This window comes from Ischnura elegans, chromosome 10 (assembly GCF_921293095.1).
Source record: "Ischnura elegans chromosome 10, ioIscEleg1.1, whole genome shotgun sequence".
Lineage (NCBI taxonomy): Eukaryota > Metazoa > Arthropoda > Insecta > Odonata > Coenagrionidae > Ischnura > Ischnura elegans.
Window position 1 is genome coordinate 53,171,014 of NC_060255.1, and position 22,453 is coordinate 53,193,466.

At 35.4% G+C, this 22,453-nt stretch overlaps 1 protein-coding gene across 2 annotated transcripts in view; it reads left to right on the forward strand.

The window, feature by feature from the left end:
* Positions 1 to 22,453, forward strand: part of LOC124166963 — a 610,523-nt gene that overhangs the window by 110,941 nt on the left and 477,129 nt on the right. For both annotated transcript variants that reach the window (XM_046544703.1, XM_046544704.1), the window contains exon 2: positions 6,928 to 7,043. The gene's annotated coding sequence lies outside the window, so the exon portion shown is untranslated. The remainder of the gene's footprint in view (positions 1 to 6,927; positions 7,044 to 22,453) is intronic.

A 22,453-nucleotide genomic window follows, 5' to 3' on the forward strand; every position in this document is an offset into this window, starting at 1 on the left:
AATGTGACGCCTTCCATCTGCCAAGAGGGGAAGGAGGCATTGAAGGAAAGAGAGAACATCGACATGGGAGTGGGTGGCGAGAATGCTGCGGTGTCCCTGGTGGTCTGATCTCAAGGGTGTGGTCTGGAATAGGATAAGGGCTGGTTTTGCGTGGAAGGAAGTGAGAAGGAAGAGGAGTGAGAGAGAAGGGAATTCTGGCCTCGTGTGAGACTCTGGAATTCAGTATTCCGCGGCCCTCGTCGGAATAAATGAGGCGTTTTCGGGGAAGCAATGGCTGTCATAAAACTGGAAGTCCTACCCGCCCTTTCTCTCCATCTTCCACGCCCATTCAGCGGCGCTAAGAGGGATAAGGCTCTCTCGTTGCGAAGCAGCCCGTGAAGTCTGTCTGTTGAATTGAAGGGAGCGATGATGTTGGGTAGCAGCGGATAGTAACGGAGCAAAAGTAACGTCGTTACTGCTATTGATTGCGTTTTGGTATATTTCACTCCTAATTGTTGGCTATTGTTTATTTCACAACGTAATTGCCTTTATTAGTATATACAACTTGGTCCTTCTAAGCCCTAAGACATATCAGAGGGTCCCATTTATCCCACATAGTGACACATTGAAAGCATAGCACTTATATAACATTTCAAAGGATAAATTTGAAATAAATGCGAGTAAATTGCAATTCGTTATTGAAATAAATAAATGCAATTTTTCACGATTATGAAATTCCACAAGACTTGGTTTCAATGATCCTATGTAATTTTCAAGGTTCAGTAACATTTCACTGCATGTAACAAGTGACTTTGCACGCAGTTATGCGCACGGGTGCAAAGTTAAATGCACCAAAGGATGGAGTACGCCATGTAAAAATATTTTATTTAGTCGGTATTCGGACCCGGATCTCGGCAACACGCCTGACTGGCAATCAGGAGACTCGGGTTCGAAACCTAGCTTAGTAAAATATTTTTTTGGGTGAACTTCATCCTTTGGTGTGTTCAACTTGACAGTTACATTGTTACAATGTTATTACTTAATCTTCCAATGGAAATCATTGAGATATAAAATCATTCACTACATCATTAATGAATTTTCGGTTTTTATTTGTTGTCTTTATGTTATCTTAGTATTGTTTTCAGCATATTCCTTATTGATAACGAAATAACATTGCTGCCTGAGCAGATAATTAACAATTAATTTCATATGGTAAAGTCAAATATGCATGCCCAATGCAGAGTGTTGAAAATAATATTAAAATATAACATTTAGGATAAGGCACTGGATTAATGAGGCTTGCGATTAAACTCCATGCAAACTTTTCCATGATTTTTAAAAAGATTATTACCCTGGAAGAATTTGCTAATAATTTATGCTGAGAGATAACCTACATTTCCATGGAGAGCACCGGAATATAGATTGAGATTATGCTAATCACCAATATGAGAATATGCTAAACCAAAAAGAAATTCATCAATTTAATGCTCTGAAAATAATTGAAATTATCTATATTTTAATAATTTTTTGAGACGGATACAAGTTTTAAACCAAGCTGTTAAAAATCTTGATTTTAAAATGATACTTGATGATTTTAACGTATTACAAGTAAAAGTTGTAACTGATCCTAATCGTATTTTTGTACTCAACCCTTTTTTAGTGGCTGTGAAGTTTTATTAATACGTAGAGCTCAAAATTATATTTATCACCTTGATAGACAATGCGAAAACTGCACTGAAATGATATGCTCCTAAACCACTATTATAATTTTGGTTTCCTCACGTGTAGAGCATGGATGGTGGTAAATGTTACTCGATCATGTTTTTATCACGGTGAATGTAAAGAGTCTGCGAACAGTAGAACTATGCAGGCATAGGGTTCAGTAATGAGATGAGTATTCCATGTATATTGCGAGCATTTATTCTTGCCGGTAACATCTTTGTTGCATATCACTGAAGACACGCGGAAAATATATTTGGAAAAAAGGGAGCATTTACTATGGAGATTTGTGGTAGGTAATTAATATTTTCGTTTCAATTTCAAAGCACAGAAGTATTTTCTTCTCGCAGTCCTACAATTAAAAGTTTTTAAAGTTATTTTTTCAATATTTGATTAACAATGCCTGTTTTTCATATTCACATTGATATTTTTATATTATTGTAGTTGCAGTCTAAAAATTTTCCTTTTCTTTCATCTTTGCATGAAAGCATCGCAATGGTAGCAAACGTATTTTTTCCGATGTAAATAATGCAAAATATAGCGGTGACAGCCAAATATATTTGAATGAATTTAGGGAAATGTAGTAAGGCTGGTGTATTTCAAAACCTTTGCTGAAACGAAATATTGCTTTTTTTGTGGAATCTCCTCAAATGGTAAAATCTTGGCTTAGCCTTACGAATGCGCTGTATTCGCCCGAGTCAGTGAACTAGTAGTGGCCTGGCACCCCGTTAAGAGGGATTGTGGAGAAGAGCTTTGGTGGCGAGGGAATAAGCGAGGTGGAAAGAGGGTGGTTGAATGTAGCTTTTGGGAGGATGAAGGCATTGCTTGAATGGCAATTGCTCATTAGACGTCATCTTATGCTCAACCGGTCTTAATTCTTGTCTTTCATCTTGAGGTACTCCGTATTTGAAAATTACGCTGTGATCTTGAAAGGCTCAGATTATGTAGATCACAATCGTTTTAATTTTTACCACTTTTAAAGGTGTAAAAAATGTATTCCCAAAACAATGCTTCAAAATGTAGGGTTGGATAATTGTTTTAATGAAAGTACTGTACTTTTATTGACTGTTTTAAGATGATTGATTACATTCTATTAAAAGTATTATGTCCGGAATAATTACAGATACATATCGTAAATGATGAGTTATAAGGTGGTTGATGGGAGAAGCGAAAAAATGGCACTTTCTTGAAATTAAAAAAAAATATAACCTTTTATAAGTATCTCGGACTTAAACATTGTAGTCTGCGAAATTGCTGCGGTTTCAAATATAAGATAAAAAATACAAGTTGGGAAGGGAACCCTATAAACCCAGAAAATTATAATTTCAAAGCGTTGATTTAAAGAAATAACTAATCCGTCAGGAAAATATTCTAATGTATCGGGAGTAAAGAATATCCTCAAGAGGTTTACGACTGCGGTTAAAAGCTAAAAATTATCACCTAAATTGTAAAAATTATTTTTGACATCCTGAACGACATCGTCTGATGTTAAAAATATAAATTAAGGATACAGAGAATGTGAATGTTTCACTATTAAAATTATACAGTTTACACTTCTTCCAGCTATTTGAGGTGATCAGAGTGCTATTTTTGGGTTACTTGATATGATACAATGACTTCAATTACTGAACTCCATTGTTATTAACATTAACTAAAAATAAGTCATCTGTCGAGCATATTTCTTTTTTATGATGAATTATATGGTGTAATGAACAATATATCAGTTGTTCCAAATAGTGTGTATAACATTTAGCATTCTCCAATACTTATTATGATTAGACGTTTTTACGCGGTTGGAGTAGGTACTTTCTCTTTTTCCCTGATTCATGGCATGCTTCAAACTTGAATTATGACCATAAATTTCACGGTAACATAAGCACAGACGCTTGAAAACATTCCCTTTAAATCAAATAAAATAAAATACATCTAAAAAATATTTAGATGAAATGTTGATATTTTAGATCAACGTTGGCATGATACTATTAAGTCTGAAGTTTTCGAGGTGATGGTAAATGTTTTGAACAAGTACCGATATTGTTATGAATAATTATTGATACCTATTGTACTTAAACGTTTTACTTTGCTAGATCCCTCATTATTCTAGCATTTTTATGTGAAAATATCTTTTAGAATTGTTTAGGACGTAACATATTCGATCAGTCGCAGCAATAAATCTACATCTCAAGTACCTATAACAATTTTACATCTGACGTGGTACTGGGGAATCAAATTTGGTTTTGAAGTAGATACCAGCAGCAATGTATTCTAAATACCTTTAAAATCTAAGCATTACAGCCTCGCTTTTGAATTGATAATACGTCTGGAAAAAATAAAGCGTCTTACTGGAGAGACGGATCCTCGTAAGAGTGCGCTATAAGCGCTCAAGCTAGTAATGGAGTGGCATTCCTTTGAGAGAGATCGGGAATATTACCGCAGAGGATGTTGTCCTGTTGGCCTCAAAATTTTGCTGTCACCCACCGAGAATTTTTATTGGTTCACAAAAATCGCCACTTGTGTTCCACATAGATACTACTGTCATGGAAAATATCCTTTAATAAGGTCTCATCATCATCACAAATTTAAGATTGGTTTGACGCAGCTCTCCACTCAATTTTCTTATCACTCAATAATTTCTCACCTGTGTATTTCTTCTCTTTCATATTCCCCTTTACCTGTTCCATATATTTCACACAAGATCTTTTTATTCCGGCTTTACATTTGTACCAACTTTTTCCTTGACCATTGTCTCTATCAGGCCATCATTTCTCAAGATGCGGCCAATAAGGTTGTTCCATCTTCTTGCTCTGATACACTTCTTACGACCTACTCATTACTTACTCGTTCGAACCATTCGATCCTCATCATTCTTCTGTTAAACCATATTTCAAAGGCCTCTATCCTTGATTTCTCCGCGGCTGTCGCTGTCCATTCCTTACCCGTAGAGAGCATGCTCAAAACGTAAGTTTTGATTAACTTTTTTATCACTTTATTTAATTTTCCCGCTGTAAGTAGCTCTTTGGTTGATTGACCTCTACGCCACGGCTATTCTGCTGGTAATTCCATTCTTGCTTCTCGCATCGCTAATCATTGCAACGTTTGTAAAAATCATGTTTTAAACATTGAGAATAAATGTATCGCAGTCATGCTCGGGGCATTTTTAACACAGGATAGAATGCAACGAAAAAAGGCAGCAAAAATCAAGCTTCGACTGGTCGGGCTGTTACCTCCCTTATGCGGTCCCCTTGAGAGAAATCGTGAAACGGAGCGATAGTGAAGGCGCGAGGTGTTAGCTGGGGTTTTCGGGAGGATGAGGGAATCGCTTGAATGGCAATTGCTCATTAAGAGGGTCGCGGGGACGAATGGTTAGCGGTCGGAACCGTTTCCCTTTCCCTTTTCCCTTTAGCGCGACAGTGTTCGAGCGAACCCTCTTGCTTCGCCTTTGATTTCTTCATCCACGGCCGACGTATGGGGATTAGGCCGAGGGAGCGATTTGCGGAATGTAATGCGGTGAGAATGGAGGTGTGAGATGGGAAAAACCTCGTTCCATTTGCAACAATCTGGTAGTTCCCCAAAGCTGTTAAGGATCACTGTGCTGATGGCTTAGATAGATTCTATCACAGTAGTGAGGCTCAATTCTGCGTCGTCAACTGAAAGATGTCGGTGGCATACTTCCTTAAGCTATATATGAGAAAGGTTGCCAGTAAATTTCTCAGTTTAAATTGGGTTTTAATGTTCATTAAATGTGGGGAAAATTTAGGTTATCAATTTTGTGACATTTCAATGTCTCCTATGTTGACACTTAGGTAATTGTCCTCAAGCAAATGCCACATGTGCTCCTAATTTGATTTAATTTCATCTATCCATTATTCACCATTCTACTAATTGTAAATCAGCCTTGCCACCTTTTAAGTAACTTATAATAGGTGGTAATGAGTATTTTCTATATTGAGTATCTTGTTAAAATATAATGTATGATTTTATTCTATTTGCCAAGTTAATTCTTATACTCAAGACACAGATAAAATGATACTCCATTGTTTTTTAAACTAATGCCATACAAAATAACTCTTATTTGAAATTGCATGAGTATATTATTAGAGCAACCCTTTCGTCAATGTTCACCACGCGTCACAGTAAAAAGTATTATTTTGTTTGCTTATTTTAATTTATTTACTGAAAGATCAATGATGTGGCAGAATACCACAAGTACAAGTTTAGCATTTTTTTGAGGGTATTGTATTAGCAGAAAATAAAGTGTCAAGTTGTCCACGTGGAAAGGCCGTTAAAAATTTTAATAGAATTTCTTCCGGATTACCTTCCTTGCTCCCCAACCGAATGAATATGAAAGAGGTAGCCTTTGAGGTACAAATGTGGTAACTCTTTGGTTTATCTTGGTGAAGCCTAAATTGCTTGAAAAATTTAATGAAACCATGATTGATCTTTGGTCATCCATTTTCCAATTTTGTTCGTTAAGGTTTTCGAAGTCTGCTCAGACAGAGTAGGGTAGATTCCGTTTCATGGGTCCACCGGTTACTTGGGGCAGCCGCTTAATTGGGGCAGATTTTGAAGCCCAGAAGCCAATATAGGAATATCCCAGAATATTCTCCGCTTCATTGGGACAGTATGCCGCTTTATTGGGCCATGAGTCGGCGACATAGACTCTATACTCGCAACGAAATTAAAATTTTTTGTTTTCAGAATACTATTTTTATATATTCTCCTCATTTGATTTACTCTTATTTTTCACCAATGTTCCTATTCTTGCCCTATTTTGAAAGCTCTTGTTGTTATACTATCCGCAAGATGATAGGACTATTATTTTATAGGACTTAGTAAAAGACATTCATTCAGCGTCGCCCGAGGCTGTGAAAAATATTTTTAACTAAATTGTTATAATTCTTAAAAATGATAATAAATTAACTAAACTCGCTGATTTATTAATAAAATTAATATTTTAATAAACTTATGTTGCGCTATAAACATTCTTTAGTGTTCTTTCCATCATTTCAACGTTTTTTTATGCTCATATGATTGATAGTTCGCCTAATTGGGGCAGCCGCTTAATTGGGGCAGAGTGAATAAGTCCCGATATGTCCCAATTAACCGGAATCTACTGTACTTCATATTTCTAGAGGTTTATTGCAAAATTAATAGGTTTTCACATTTTTATTTTTTCAATGAAGTATTTGTAAATATTTTCTCTATAAATATTTCTTCTCTGTATTTCAGGACTATTGGTGGATTATATTGAATTAATATCCCGGCAAATCATGAGTGAGCCTGATCACACATTTTGAGTCTCACCAAACAGCCATCTTCATAGCTATTGAAAGCGTCACATGCAGGTAATTATCATTAAATATATGTAATCAATTTTATTAAATAATTATAATATTTTACTAGGACATTTATTAAATACTATGGGTAAAAAAATTATTTTGGAATCAATCTTTAAAAATGGAGTAATGTGGCTCACCCTTTATAAACATAAGTAACATTTTCTATTACTTTTAAATTGTATCTGCAAAATATTTTTATCCTTCAATATCCCAAGTGTCGCGTATGTACTAACACTTACCTCTATATGTAATTTGAATACCGTCTAATATTAGATGGTATTTTAAATCATCCTCTTAAGAGTCTATTCTGGGCATTCGAAATTCTATGGCTCCTAAAAACATCGTTGGTAATCACCGGTGTTATTTTATGAAGTATATGCTTCATTTCAGAGTCGTTATAAATCATTTATTTTTTATGCTATATTAGTCACTTATGCCTAATATATACTGATGGAGATCTTGTTTTTTTTTGTTATCCTTTTGTGAAACGGCTAATGATGTATCTGACCTGAGCCGTCACATTTTGACTTCAGTTTTACAAGAACGATGCAGTTTATTACCCACAATTGAGATGTAAACTTATAAATATATTTCCAGGATGAATATAAAATATATGTATCCTGGAAAATTTCCATACGTCAAGGTAAATCTGCTTAAGATACAAAAATAAATAGTTCTTAATAGAACAAAAGTAAATAATTTCCTTCTTTATATTTTCCTTTTTTTTAATAATAATAAATAATTGTGATAACAGTCGCAAAATATGTAAGGAAGCGTTTATGATAACTATCAGTGTTTTAACGAAAGATTTTTTAGTTTTTTTCCGAAAACAATTTCTTGTACTTTGGCTATTTCAATTGTTTTCTTGTGCAGTTTATATCCATAAAATATTTTGTGGCAGAAGGAAACAAATCGAGGAAGTCTTTAATCATCCTGACGATGAATAGTGTATTTGAATGCATGGATATAATAGGCATTGAACGTAAAAGCTTCCTTTATCACCCATCGTAACAACCGATCGCGATTAGCTATCGTAATTGTAGACCTATCTCAGATTTAAAATTGCAGGTAGGTGCCATTACCAAAGGCCTTGATAATGGCACAAGTTGCCGAAACCATGGTCGGTGAAAATAAAAGAGTGTGGAAACAGACAAGTTTTTTTGATAAGCTGATTATCAAAGATTTCCACCGTATCACGCCGGTCACTGTATCTTTTAAGTGCCCTTAATGTTACACTCGCCTTTTGATCCATCTCATCCATCATTTTATACCTTCAGATTCATGAAAAACTATTGTCAGTGCCGGAATAAGTAAAGTTCAGTAAGTTAACATATAGCTTAGGGACTACTAAACCAAGCAATTACGTAGCTAGTAAAGCAGTGTTCTTTACATGTCACTCATCGCCTTACGAGGCAATATCATCAGTTTTACCCAAGCCGATCGAGAAAGCCATTAGCGATCCTTTTTTTATAACTGAACTAAGGCATTGAAATAAATACCTGAAATATCCACTATTATAACATCTATATGGTACAGCATAGGTTTCAATGTTACTGCATAATCTTCATCTTCACGTAGTAACATGAAACCAATGGCGTAACAAATTTTTAATCTTATAAAATTGCAAGTATTTATTTCAATATGGAGAAATTGTACTCCATCATGCTTGAATCTTTATGTTTATCAAGCTAAGGTCATTCGTAACTGAAGTATCTCTGGAAAGAAATTCAATAAAAGATGCCTAATATATAATTCGTCAGCACAGGAAAAAAGTCGTAAAACAAATGTCCTGCTGTCCTACAACGTTATCCTTTTGTCCTACGTTAAAAGGTAGTGACCGTGTTCATGACAGAAATGTCACCAGTTCTCGGAACGAGTGAAAGTGTTTCGTATTTCACGCTCACTCTACCCGTTTAGAAAACGTTTTTGGCAGAGGTAAAAAATAATGGAAATTGAACTTGAGGGGTATAAAAGGGAAAATGTTTAATTTAGCTCCCCGTTCTTCTGTCCTTTTTGTCCTGAACCTATATCATTCCCTTCACCATCTCTTTCTTGTACGTTTCCAGCCTTTAGCATCGCTCGCATATCCCCCACCGCTGAGAACTCAATGGTCTCTTATAAGCCGACATGCTAAAGAGGTCGGAGAAAGAGGAAAATGGCTAGGGTTCCGGGGAGGCTTGGGTGGAGGGAAATGAAAAAGTTTGAAATGGCGCGAAAGAAGAAAAAATCTCACTTTTCATAATCCTCCCCTAAATGCTGCAGCGGGGAATTTCGTAAGTTCTTCGGATCGGGAGAGAGGGAGTGAGTGCACCAGAAAAGGATATGGGAATATTAGGACCAGGATTGCGACTCTGGCTTTGCGTATTTTTCAGAGACTATGCAGTGTATTTCACATGAGTTACGAAAACCCCGCTGCAGCGATGTGACTTGAGGTAAATTTATTGAGTAAAAGCATAAAAGGCATAAAAGCGAAATATTCCACTAATCACAATTCTGGAAGTGTATCATATCATGGAATACATTTGAGACAAACTTTTTTTTGTTTTTATGATAGTCAATAGATATAACTACCTTTTTTGATAATGATTACTTTTTAATTGATGCTGGGCTTTTCTCAACTAATGACTATCAAGTTGCGCTATGCCGCTTAAAGTTTTTGAGAACCACTACACATTTATTACAATTCTTCAGCTACCTTTACACTTCCAATCAATTTTTTTGTGAACGAGCACACCTTAGAGGTTTTTTTCTCAATTTTACTTGCGATTGTTTGTGATACATCAATTGAAATAAAAACTTAAGCAATTTTATTTTAACGCCAAATTTTTCGAAAGTTTCTTTCCACGCTTTGATCTGTTTGTCAAAACTCTTCATAAAACAACTTATTCAGCCCTATTTCCGAACTCAAGCCAACCAACCAATGTCAGCTAATAGCTTTGCCACTTACCTATGATGATTTATGAACCTTTCAAAGTAAATTTTTAAAAAGCGGATAAGTTTTTAATCGGGGAAAAGTGAAAATATTTTAAACAAGCTTTCGTAGAGTAATTGCCATGGCTAACGTGAGAGCTATTTAGCAGAAATTTAATGAAACACGTAGGACGTAAATATACAAAATTTCGCGAATGAAGTCTTTGAGGTGCAAAAGAATCTTCTGCTATTTATAGGTGCATTAATAAAATTCATTAGATTAATAGATATTGATATTTATAAATGAAATGGGATAACTATCAGAGAGGTGTTTTTTATCCAAGACACATTTTGAAACACCCTGTTTAACAGTGCCAGGGAAGAAAGTATAAAAACCCTCTGTAGTCCTACTATTTCTTTCCCTCCAAGTCGGAACCATCTTTTTCGTCCTCCCTTTAGTTCTGCTAACAGAAAAGCCTTGGGCGGTAATCCCCTCCGACCCCAGTTTCACCTACAGCCTCTCTCGCGTCCTCGAGCGCATTAGGCCATTAAGGCAGGGCCTACTCTCCACTTTCTCTTCCCTCAAACACCTCCCTAACCTCTCCAAAGGGTGTATCTTTCCCTCTTATTGTATGACAGTACGAGAGCAGGGAGGGCTAGCTAGAGAGGACAATAATCCTCACCTTTTCCATCTCTATCCCACTTTCATGGTAATCCTCTACTCTCGCCCCTTGTATTTCGGATGCTATTCTTCCCCTACTCAGAAAGCTTTGCCTATTTTTTGCTCCTCTTTCCGTGTTATCCGCCGTCCTTTCTGTTCCATATCGCCGAGCTATCCAACAATGAGGTATTGTACGTCGGAAAGTCTTTAATGAAATATCATGATTTAAAAGCGCTATTAATGAAAAGACATTTTTATTGCTCCCAAAGTTGCTTTGAGATGTCTAATTTAAAGTTTCTACATGATATTCCTATATGTAGAGTCTTAATTTAAGCAATATTGAAATAAATATTTTAAAGCAATCAGTGAAGAAAATTTCCGGAATTATATACCTATATATATATTTTTTTTTTATAATGACAAGTTTAAGAACAAGTATACAAAATAAACATTCTTGTATTTATATCACGTAATTAGTTAACACAGACCATACATCAATATCTCCTATTGAGAAAAACATCAGGTACATATTCGTAGCATATCATAAATATTATATTTCGCTAGATAAAAGTATATGTATACAAAAATTCGGATTAACATGCATGGTAAAAATGATAGGGTCCCGCTAAGCCATACAAGGCTTGTCAGCAGGTGCCACTTTTTATCTAAAGATCGGACTATTACATAAAAAGTCAACTGGTATTAGGTGAACGGAAAATTTTACCAGTGAATAAGATAGTTTGTAAAGAAAAAAAATACAGAGTTACATCAAATATTTTTCGTAATTTCACACCCACAAGAAAACTTTAAAAATTTTAATAATGGAGGATCACTATGGCTGTAAAAATAAAGGCTGTAACTCTACGTCTGAAAAATTCTTGACTGGAATACTTTCATGAACATTCCGGTACCGGTAAATTCTATTGGCAACCTCAATATTCCCCAAGTGTTCAAATATTCTCCAATGTAACACCCACTCCATTATTAATTTTCAATTTGTTACTATCCTATCCTAGCCTATCGTTCTCATTTACACGAAACTAATGCCTTGCTATTAATACTATTCTAAGTAGGTTCAAATCAAGCAGTCATATTACCATGAGAAAAGTCCTGGGCGGCGTGTGCTAAAACGAAAAACTTCCATGAAAATTTGCTATCTAAATTGTTTTTCTATTTTTCTACCCTGCCATCGCTTCAGTCATCAAAAATATATTGCTGTGAAAATTTTAACTTTTCCAATTCAGAATTTAGGTACTCATATAGTGTATAAATTCCATCTACTCCAGCTGAATGAGGAGAAACGACTTGTCATGCTCCTACGAACATAACGTGCACCATCCCTTATCTTCATTTCAGCTAATATTATTTTGATTCAAAGCATGAATCGTACCTTCATTTGTGAGCCTTTTCTGCTTAAAAGGTCATAATTTCCCTACATTTTCCACAGGAATAATTTTCTTATTGCCTTTTAGTATTTACTTTCACTTGGTGGAATCTCTCAGACTTCTCGATTCCAATAAAAGTAAACGTATTAGCTTCGTCATTTTTTTTAAGTTCCTTGCGAAATGCCGATTATAGGATATTAAAAACATTTTCTTTCTCTTCCAAATAAAGCATTTTTTTCATCTCGCGTTTTTGTATAAGTTTTAAAACCAGTCGAAATCAAAATGTGCCCAAGAATTTGATTATTAGTCATTTAGAAATATTATTATGAGAAATATTTTTCTTTAGAAATATTATTCTTAGAAATATTCTTAGAATATATTTAGAAATATTATTCTTGGAAATTAATTTATCTTCATGTAGGCAAACATGAACTCACTGCAAAAAGTATTGAAATTTCATCGTACATATTATGCGCGTATTTTATCTAACTGCCATTGTTTAGATTTATTTAAAAATAAGTAGGTATTATTAAAATTTAAATGTTCTTTATAAAAATAATTTTTTTTATTTAAGTATTCATAAATATTTAGATAATTATCCTTTTAAAAATGTTTTTTTTTTAATTCAGCACTCAAAAGAAAATTTTGAAAATTAGGGTTTGTTGTTCGACAAAAAGTACTAAAAATGAGCATTTGAGTATCTTCATGAAGGAATTGTAACAAGTTTAAAAAGCAATCATCAATTAAGTGGATCACCGCTTCGTATAAAGTGAAATTATCGAAGCAATATCGATTTACCTCATTTTGGTACCGCACATGAAGTTTATCTATCTCTTATGCTGAATGTGATAAAAATTCATTAATCCCCTGAGTAATTATCTTGAGTTATAAATACCCATATGTTTCGGCATGACATTGTTTTCACTAAGTCATTTTATCACGGATTCTCCTCTCATCCCCACATTGCCTTCTCGTCACTTTACCTTAACGTTTTGAAACGCCGTCTTGGGTCTTTTCTCTCCTCTTCATTCATATCCTTCCAAGATTTCGAAATTGCTCTTTTTCCCTCCCAAATGCTCACTAGAGCGTCACCTCTGGCCACTTTCTAACAAAGCCTGGCCAACCAGTCTGAGCTTTTCTTCATTTCTCCTCAGATTTCAGAATTAGCTATGGAATAATGAAAGATCATTTATTTTTGAAAGAGCATTTACTTGCATGATGTGTCCTATGAACTGCAGTTGCTCAGCCATTTTTAAGGATGAAAATAATTTGGATAATTAAACACCTGGTTTGGCGTTTCTGGTGGGACGTGTACGTTCATGAATATTTTCCTTGAAAACGGTTGCGGGTGTATGCCTGAAATTTGACTCAATACGGCTGTGTTTCTCAGAAACCTGATTAGTTATCCTATAAATGATATTTTTTTTCGTTTGAAAAAAATAATTCTTAACCGATTGAGTCTCTTGAGTGGCCAATATGCGCATAATAATCGACCTGATTATCATGATGTTGGATACTCTCCTCATATCTGCTAAAGCCGCTATACACGGTGAATGATCATGCTGTATAATCATGGAAATGAAATCATTCGCCGTTTATAACGGAAAAATTTGCGAAGGAACGGTAATGCGCATGATCATTCAGTAAAAATAATAGCATTTTCTATTTTGCTCGCATGATCCTGTGACTGATCACGTGATCAATTAGCATGATCATTCACCGTGTATAGCGGCCCATATAAGTGATTGAATTTTCGTTTCCCAGGATATTTCAAGATTATATACTCCCTAATAATCATTCTCCTATGGTCAAATTAATTTGTAGAGATGATTGCAACTTTAATAGTTATTTCCACGAGGAACCAAGTTAGATGCGTGGATGGCAATCTGGTATATCACAGTATTTGAAGTAAGGTATTTAAGTATCAAGTATAGTGCTCTTCTACCACCGATCAATAGTGCAAATAGAAAGTGACATATGATGAGTAGTATCTTGAAAAAGACTTTTTTACAATAATATGCCATCGACTCTTAAATCCATTTTAGTACCTTACATTTAGTATATTTAGTACGCATTTAAAATTTCTTTCTAATATTAAACATTATACGTTAGAAAAATAGTGAAAAAGTATGTTGTACCTCGTACCTTAATTTACCTGCATACCAAATACTCTGCGTGATCTGGGTAAAAATGGTTAATTAGCGTAATTATAAGCGTTTTATACCTTAAAATAACCTAATATTTATTAGTAATTTCCTAATTCTGTTTCAATATTCTATAGAAACATTTTGTATCATATTATTTTCATTGAATTTATATATGACGTTTTAATTCAAAAGAGTAATTTTTATGCAGAATATTAAACGCTATGCTTGTAATATGACACTGTATAACATAATAGTGAAACCTACTTATAAGCCTAACCATTTTGTACGACCAAGTTTGTATGGTTTCAAATAAAATCATTCCCTAATTTTAAAAAAATGTAAATTCCTCATTTTAAAAATTATCTTAGCAATATTTGTTTCGGCTGAATATTCTTGAAGTACACTTTTATCGGTAACCATCTTCAATGTTACTTCTTTCCTCTGAATATGCCCATATTTTTTTTTATCTCTAGAAGAAAAAGTATCTAGAATTCTTTTTTAATCTCTAGAAAAAAGATAGAAAAATTAAAAACATCGCCAAGTTCTTTCTTTTAACTTTCCTCTCGAATGAACGAAATAATCCTAATGAGAGTATCAGAAGAAACTTTGAGAAAGACTTACATTTTTTCATGGAAGTTAAAATACCCTGAACTCAGTCCTCATTGTACCATTGAGAAAGGAAATTTGGAAATAAAAAAATTCATGGAGTTGAAATGAAAGTAATTAATCTTCTTTAATGAGGCGTAATATTCAGTAATTAATTGAACGAATCTTGTTGATTCAAAGTTTAATTTTGCTTCATTTATTTCGCACTCTATAAGATTGGCATCATTACTATCGCTATATCTATTTTTTAGATTGTCATTATGGTACTAATTGAATGGATTTGAACTTAGAGTGGGCATGAACTATTTTTGTTTCTGAAGTTTAGTGAAATTAATGATCAGAAAAAAGGAGGCGTGGAAAATTATTACCATGACAAAGCTATCAAATATGCGAATGAATCAGTATTTTTGGTATATTGATATGAAAACGGAAACGATAGTAATATTTAGTAATCACTGTCACTGGTCTTAGTTGATAAATATTTCGTTTCAATAGATGGCGCGAAGGAGATTAAAAAAGCGAAATAATGCAAGAAAAATCTGTGAAACACATCAGTGGCGTAAACATATGGATGTTACACACTTTTCTGAACCCACGTTTTACCTCTTTCATGGGACAGATATTCTAAGCGATAAACATGTTGCTTAAAGGTAAAAAATTTTTTATATTTAGAATTTTTATTTCAGGAAGATTTATTCACTCTAAACGTTCTAGTGCAAGGTATTTTGAAAATTTCCATTTTAAATATTTTAACAAGTAATTCAAAAAGATTTCAGGTATACAGCTTCCAAGCTTCTATCACTTTGCCTACCTTCCTCCGAGTCATTAAGGTCACCTGTTTCCAATTTTATGATTTTAAACTCAGTTTCCATTAGATTTTTGGATGACACCTGTAAAAAAGTATTCGGCTGTCATTTCATCTCCACGCCATCGTCATATGCTTGTGTTCCTGTCTCGTTTTATTATTTTTTTCCGGTTGACCGTTTCGTGACATTTACCTTGTTAATTCTGCCGAATATTAGTATAACACCTCAATGTAACATCATTTTGGTCAATTGTGGACACCACCAGAAAATCCTCGATGATCGTGGTAAACAAACAAAAAAGGAACTGACCTCCATTCATTGTTTTGGTACTTTGCACGCATTGGTTCTATCCGGGTTAAGCTCTTCTGTAATCCATAAACCTCAACTTATTGGCTCAATCACTAGGTTAGTGAATAGCTTATGAATGAACTATAAATCCATAACTGTTTTTAGATAATACGATAGTATGTCAATAATTGTGGTATGGTAACGATAGTGAATGTCATTAGTCATGGTTTATAGTAATAAGCATGTATAATAATAATAATAAATATGAGTAATAAGCCATCAAAATCATCTTTGTCCAAAATATCAGAACATTTTCAAACAAAATTGTGAAGATAGGTAGTTTTCACTCAGTTGAAACAAAAATGTGATACGAAGACTTCGACGAGGGCATATTTATTTTACCTCCTCGAGTGAGACATGGTGCTTTACTGGTGCGGAGCCGAAAGCGGTGAAAACAATCGATGGAGCGCCCAGATTAAAAAAACGTATATCCCCGACTGATGAGAAAGAATAGCTTTCCGAAAAAAAACGAACGCAATTTCTCGCACCTAAAAACCATTGCTGCGTGAATTCTGCGTCACTGACGGAACTGTCCGAAAATAATATCCCCCCTTTCCCACAAATGCGCCGTGTGTCTTCCGCCGAAATCGAAAATTTGCTCATCTTGCCGAAAACAATTCTTCTCCCCTGTTGCGTGCACAGGACGGGGGAAAACACATAGAGGCGGCGGAGCAGAGCGAAGCTGCTTTCCCCTGGCCTCCACTCTGATGAATCTCCGGACCGGAGCTACAGCGGTGTATTGGAATCTCTCCACTGCGTCTGCCAGCCGCCACGTTATCAAAATGAGTTCATAAACCCCGATATTGGTCTCCCTCCTGTGTTTTAGTACCACCTCTCTCTCTCTCTTCGGCTGCGGTATAGCCTACTGCTTCATCCTCCTCAACCTAGTGTACTGTCGGAACACGTTCCATTTTGGAAATACGAGGTTGAGAGTATCCTTTCCCTTGTGTTCACGGCCTTATATTACGATTTAGTACCGCCCGTAAGGTAGTTAAAGTAAGTAGCCGGAATGATGCGAGAAAGTTTATTCCTGTCGTGATGCTTGAGGAACGCGTTTGAACTGATGTGCTCACGCATCTGCAGGGTAGAGCTCTGGCCGGATTTAGATGAGATGAAGTCCTAGGCTATTCCACTTATGAGGCCCTTTCACCTTTCCTTTTTAAGTTTACAAATTGCCAAAGAGGTAATGAAATACATCATTACTGCTTTATACAGGTTGGAGAGAAATTGTGTTCAGAAATTTTAACCCTGGATGGCTGATGCCAGTAGGAACTAAAATTAATATTTCCTTCATCAAAGGAAACAAAAGGCATTGATTGCGATTAGTTACCCAACATTAATTTATTTATAATATACAAATTATTAGGTTTTAGAAATCCTAGTTTAGACGAATGTCAATGGTCATTTTTAACCTCATTTGCAAAAGGCCAGATTGGCTTCCATGCGATGCCACTCCACATGACGTCACAGGGACCTAGGTTCTATACGAGTAGTCAGTAAAAGTAGTTTTACATCGTTCTACAATACTAATGCATGCATGTGGCCCAAAGCTTAGGGAAACATTTCTTAATAATGACCTATTAAAATTGCCTATGGTCGGAAAATTTCCTTCGTTTGATAGGGTGATAATAATCCTTATTTAAGCCAAGCGCTACCTGCTAGCAGGGTACACTGCTACCTGCAAGCAGTCTGCATTGTATCGGCGATCATAGCCTCGCACCAAGGCGGTCTCACAGGCGGCAGCTGGAACCAGAATGACGTAACACGGGCTTTTACCAGCATTCATACGTAGCCGTCGCGTTTTCGCGCGCTTGAAAAGTTTCACTTTTCATTTAATTGTGAAAAATAGATTTCGTCATTTAAAAATCTAAAAGCGTGACATACGTACTCCAGGAGTAACAGTCGTTCGATTTAAGTAATTTAAAAAAATTGGAAACTACCCTATTAGGTTGTAAACGCACCATTTTTTAACCACAGTAGCTCTGAGCAAAACGCTCCGATGGATCACGAGTTTTCCCTGTTGCCGTATGTTCCGGAAAATTCATGACTTCGAATGCTTTGCCTGCCGGAGATTGCGATGTATCCAAGGCATGTCCTAGACATATCCTGTAATGTGATTGGTACCTTAACTCTTCAGTGACTGTGACGAGAAAACTTACGCGAACTACTATGTGGGTGTATCAGGCGATCAGGTGTTTAAAAGGCGATTGATTTTGTTTAAATTTTTGTATAAATACTTTGGTTAGTTATATGGGTGCCATTACAACCAATCGATTTAATACCAACCAACCAATAACAGTTGAGTTTCATACAAAATAAAATACTCACCGCCTTCTCTAAATAGGTTATATAAGTTTTTTTATGATTATTAAACCTGTTCCTATTTAAGTTTTATAGGTTGACTTGAATATTTATAAAACATTGATGCATATTTTATTTTCTAGTAATTTTTACGCCCTTTATCTACATAATCGTTCTTTCAAAGACTCCATCCCATTAAATCGACGACGGAATCGTCCATCTTTTTTCCATTGTTGCCAATGTATCCCCCGGAGAGAGGTATTACGTGTAGCGAAAGCCTCGAATGAAAAGCAGCTCAGAATGCATTCCCGCCTACTTTGGACTTCTTTCTTCGAGAATTGTGCGATTCCAGCGGTAGGGAGGAAATTTAATCCTCCGCTCAGGGAGAATTAAGCGGACTGTATTGTCGGTATCGCCATTCCAGAGCCCCCGGTTTCATTTCAACGCAACTGATCCACTTTCTTTCCGAACCATTCATATTTACAGCCTCCTCGATCACCTCTTTATGCTATCTACTCCCCTTCCAACTCATCCCATACTTTTAATTTTCAAGCCCAATATCTTCTATTCTAATTTTCGTATACTTAAAGTGCTGCTGTGAGGAATGAAGTTAATGTAATGTTGATGAAAATGACATGATATGCTGTACCTCATTTCTGATAATACTCAGCCTTAAATTATGGGATCTTTGTATTATTTTTCATTTAAAAATCAGAGCATAAAAATTAGTTCTTGGTCCAAGTAATTAAAAGATGTTGATTAATGTCACCGAAAATATTGTTTTCATAAGGAAAATCATTATGTAATGCACGTTATAACCTCGGAATCTTTAGTCTTTTTAATAATTTTGCCGAACTTCTTCTGGGAATCTTTTGCACTGTCAATTTTGCAGTCCATGTCCATAGTTATCAACAGATGTACAGCTCAAGATTCAAGAATCCTCCAAAGGTCATGTCCATTTTAATGGACAGTTTAACTGAAGGGGTCAATGTTGACTGTTTGGGTAATATTTCATTTACATTGGTTCTGATGCCAAATTTTGGTCTGGAAACATAAAAAATGTTGATTAATGTTAACAATAGTATATTTTTCATATGAAAGCTGTTGTAACACCACTTATAACTTCAGAATTATGGTAAAAATATCGACTAGGTGTGTCAACTTTATATTTTCTTTTCAACTATAATTGCTATCGTTCATGGTGTAAAACCTTTCTTTAGGCTCTGGGTTTTTATCTGACATTCGCGATTCCAAAGACCTCGTAGTTAAATTTCAACGGAAGTGATCCACTTTCTTTCTTAACCATTCATATTTACAGCCATATCAATCTCCTCTTTATACTCCACACCCTACTGATCCCATCTATTTTACTTGCTCCAGCCGAAGCCACCTCATACATATTAATTTTCATGCAGAAACAAAGAGGTTGCAGTTAGAAATGAAATAAATGTCATATTCATGAAAATTTCGTGATATCCTATACTTCATAATGGAAATCTTGCTGTGTTAAAAAAAGGCTTCTTGGGTAATATCTCATTAAAAAATCAGGGCATTCCCATGTTTTCTTACGCCAATTTTTTGTTTTATAATACATAAAATGTTGATTGATATCAATAATAATATGTTGTTTTGGTATTAAAATACTTGTAATCCTCGTTATAACTTAAACTTTATTACATTTAGGCATTACGTGGTTTACCTTTCGGAATTTTAAAATCGAAGATAAATCACGTAAACAAGATGGAAATTGATGAAAAATTTCTCGGGATTCCCACCGGGTGTGGTATTGGGTTAATTCTCCCAACGTTTCAAAGGCTGAGTCTGCCATCGCCTTCAGGGGTTTACTCTTAATGGTACTTTTTTGCGGTACTTGCCGTAAAAAGTACCATTAAAAAAAGTAAAAGTACCGTTAAATCTACCATTAAGAGTAAACCCCTGAAGGCGATGGCAAACTCAGCCATTGAAACGTTGAGAGTATTAACCCAATACCACACCCGATGGGATTCCCGAGAAATTTTTCATCAATCTATACGCCAGGAAAACCTAAAATTTTAAGGTGGAAATTCTCAATTTGCTGTACCTAACCGTTATGTTTTTTATTACAAAGAATATAGGCATGTTAGCTCCTTTAAGCATAGATTTAATCTGTCAAGCAGTATTAGCGAAGCGGGCGAGATGTCGCGGAGTACAATAAACGAGGCAACCAGTGAGGGCTCAGGGGAGCCCTTCGAGGATACAACCACCGGGGCCAGGAACCAAGGCCGAGCCTTATACGCCCGGTCACCCGGGGAGGGGCTGGAGGGGAAGGAAAAAAGGATAGAGGCGCCGTCGCGATCGGAGCCCGCCGACGCCTCTGGGAAAAGGATAGGAGCGGAAGGGAGTGGACGGGGAAAAACACCTTAACGCTACAGAGCGAGAAGGGCCCACTAAATAGCGAAACCAAGCATACGCAATTAATCTACCACCATCCCGGGGAGATTTTCCTATGAGGAAGAAAAATCCCAGATAGGAATAAACGAGGCAATTGTCCTACTTGCACTGCAGTTCAAAAGAGAGAGAGAGAGAGAGCGAACAGGCGCTCACAGCAGTTACTAGAGTTACGGACACGTTGCACCGTTGTGTATCCCTAGCAGCAAGAGCTTGGACTAAAAAGTACGCTAGGGCGCACATTTGAACACGAAAAATCCGTAACACGTTATAAACATAAAAATACTTTTGAATTTGTTCTATGAAAGAAAATCCAAATACCAATCATAATTTATTGCAAAATATTACAAAAACCTGTTTTTCGGTTGTTATAGGGAATGGAACCAATCACTCGTAATGTCTCCATTGGAGGGTTACCACCAGTTCTCGACAAAGATTATGATTGCCAAAGATCAATTTAGAACTAATTAGGGTGATCTTTTACCCGCAACTTAAATAAGAATTTTGTTTTCCGTTTCTGACACATTCACGTTAGCTGACTAGCAAATCAAATTTACATATCCAAAACTATTATAATTGAATTCCCATAATTCCCTTAACTGTAATGGTTATCTCTCATCGTAACAGTTTTTTAGAGTTTGAGTTACTATTTAAAATTCAGAATGAATCTTACCGTTCCAACAAATACTTTTCAAAATGCAAAAACCACATATTAATGCAGATATTAAAACACATTTTTCGTATACTTAGACCAAAAATTGACATTAACTACAATGGTAAAGCTCCAATTTTTTGATAAAATAGCTCAAAAGTAGAATGTTTGAGCTATATTTTTGGGCTGTATTCCATCCGAAAATCAGAGCTTAAGCATTGATAAGCCAATTGTTGGTCAAGTCATACGCATAATGCTAGTTAATGCCAGCAGTATTACTGGTTCTGACATTAAAATAAAAGATTTTTATAAAATAATTACTCTGAATTTTTATAGATCTAAGAGTAAATTTTTGTCATAATTCTTTTCAAAACAAATTATTATGAAAGTACTTATTTTGAATCGCATAGTCACTAATCTACCTCCTTATAGAACATATTCTGTTTCCGCGTACTTATTTTTCATGTCGTTCTCTTTTCATATTTCCCAGTTCTAATAGCCCATCCAAAATTTTTCTTCATTCACCCCCATTGTTCATATTCTTTATATATTTTTTTTCTCCTTCCACTGCTTGTAACACCCGCATACATTCAAATCCCCCCTTTTTAATATCCCATTCGCACAACATAATGTTCTCCACGCTTACCCTCTGTGCTCCCTTTTAAATACACGAGCTTTCTCTTCTCCGACTGGCATTCTTGAAATTAAAAGTTCCAAAAATAGCCAAAAAATCTTCAGTTTTCTGCGTAGCTGCTCATTCAGAGGTAAATAGCCGTGACTTTCCAGCACGTAGGTGAAATATTTCGGACGTCCGAGGTCTGTGCTCGAACTGATTAAAAAGAATGCTTCTGTAGCTATATTTTGGTGCCTTAAAGCCGTATTAATTTGGAATACTAGGGCAAAAAATGCAAATCTGGAGCGAAAAAATCCCGTACTACCGAGTTAAATCAGTAAAATCAGTTAAAAAAGAATAAAAATCCAGTCAATGTACGTATCGAGGCAACTTATAAGTAATGCTAACTGCAATGTCATTTATGAAAAACATGAAGAAGTTCTAGAATAGTTACTTACTGGTCAGGTAGTTTGTATTTTTACGGTAAGTGTCTTCTTTGCTGCAGGCAATAGAAATGGTAACGAAAAGCTAAATATCAGGATTTGCACTATGTTTTTACC